The sequence below is a fragment of the Amphimedon queenslandica genome, unplaced genomic scaffold, assembly GCF_000090795.2.
Source record: "Amphimedon queenslandica unplaced genomic scaffold, v1.1 AMPQUscaffold_13409, whole genome shotgun sequence".
Lineage (NCBI taxonomy): Eukaryota > Metazoa > Porifera > Demospongiae > Haplosclerida > Niphatidae > Amphimedon > Amphimedon queenslandica.
The window spans coordinates 136,389-138,062 of record NW_003546355.1 but is presented as its reverse complement, the minus strand read 5'-3'; the positions used below and the strand labels follow the sequence as shown (position 1 = coordinate 138,062).

The window sequence follows — 1,674 nt, the reverse complement described above, 5'->3', positions numbered from 1 at the left end:
AAAAAAAAGAGAGAGAGAGAGAGAGAGGGGAGAGAGAGAAAGAGGGGAGAGTGAGAGAAAGAGGGGGGGAGAAAGAAAGGGAGAAAGAGAGAGGGGAGAGAGAGAGAGAGAGAGAGAGAGAGAGAGAGAGAGAGAGAGAGAGAGAGAGAGAGAGAGAACCATCAAGTACTGATACATAAATTCAGGGGCACTAGAGGTCGCACTTGTCTCCTGTGAACGTTCCATTAGCACAGGACCTGCTAATGGCGCTCATAGAGGCATATGGCCTGACCGCACATTTTTAGAATAAAGGCAGTAGCATTAATACGTATGTACATGTACAAGAATGTACTGTATCAATAGTAAATGGGTGTCTAGACAAGAGGCTTGTTATGCAATATTACCAACCGACTCGCAAAATAAACTCCAGCTCAATATACTGACCCTTATCTCTTCTAGAACTAGTCAAATGGAACCAGAATATGAATAGATTCATAGCCAGAATATGAATAGATTCATAGCGCACAAAAACCAGGCATAACAATCAACTTGTACTATATATAAACGTGCAAGTACATGTACAAGCAGAGAAAAGCCTGTGCTTTAAAAAGAGGTCCAGCGCATTATAAATACACATGCATATTAAGTACACAGGGGCTCTATAGTTACTGTAAGAGGGTGACCAGTACTGATAAAAGGGCGGGAGAAGTCAATAAAAGGTACACCTGGTGGGCTGGTACTATTATAACAAAAGCCAACTGAAAGGATAGATTCCAGTACATGGATGTATAGTTTAATATTAGCATCACTACAAGTCACTACACTATAATACAGACAAGGCTATAGTGACTGCTATATAGTCTCCCAGCAAAAGAGAGATGAATGGTTTCCTCAAAGAGAGGAGGGCAAAGCCTCCATGAAAACAATCAAAATTTCACACCTTCATATCACCAGTAGAGATCAAAGGCTGAAATAACTTGCGAGTACAAAACTAATGCAAACATCCCAACAATACAGCATACTAAATCAATACAGCTAAAGCCTCATCCCCCAGTGTATAAATAATACAAGCATGCTTGTAATGGCCCGGCCAGCTAACTAAATAATCTACATAGGCAGCATAGCTATATCAAGCGTGTATAATACTTTTATAATTGCATACCAGAGGGAACCCTATATAAAACCTTACAGATACATCAAAGGCTCTGGTATTATAGGCAAATTTTACTCCTCCCGCTTTAAAGAAAGGCTTCTTCTTCTTCTTCTCACATATATTACATAATACAAAGGATTTCTTATGCTATTAGAACAAGTATTATCAAGTATCAACGTCATTTATGTGGACAAATTTAAAAATGAATAATGGCTGAATGGCCAGTATGTTAAATCACTGAGAAATGAGGCTACCCGGCTTTAGGGTGTGCATTACCTAAACAGCTGCTTCCTTCTCTGTTAGTTTGACGCTAGTAAGTACATGTACATTTACAAGGACTGTATACCCTGATACTATAGTTCACGAGATCAAACTGAGTCATGTGATCTCTGACCAATAGGGTTTATACAAACATTAGGCCAGATGTACCCGCTTTTAAATAGAGAAAGAGAGGAAGATAAAAAGAGAGAGAAGGAAGAAAACAAAGAGAAAGAGAGAGAGAGGGGGGGAGAAAGTTTATTGCTAACTTTGATCTTGTGCCT

The 1,674-nt window shown here is 39.3% G+C and overlaps 1 protein-coding gene across 1 annotated transcript in view; it reads right to left on the bottom strand.

Annotated features, from left to right (window-relative positions):
* The window catches only part of Lim3 (LIM/homeobox protein Lhx3-like), a gene marked incomplete in the record, with an annotated part of 6,825 nt that overhangs the window by 3,749 nt on the left and 1,402 nt on the right, over positions 1–1,674 (bottom strand).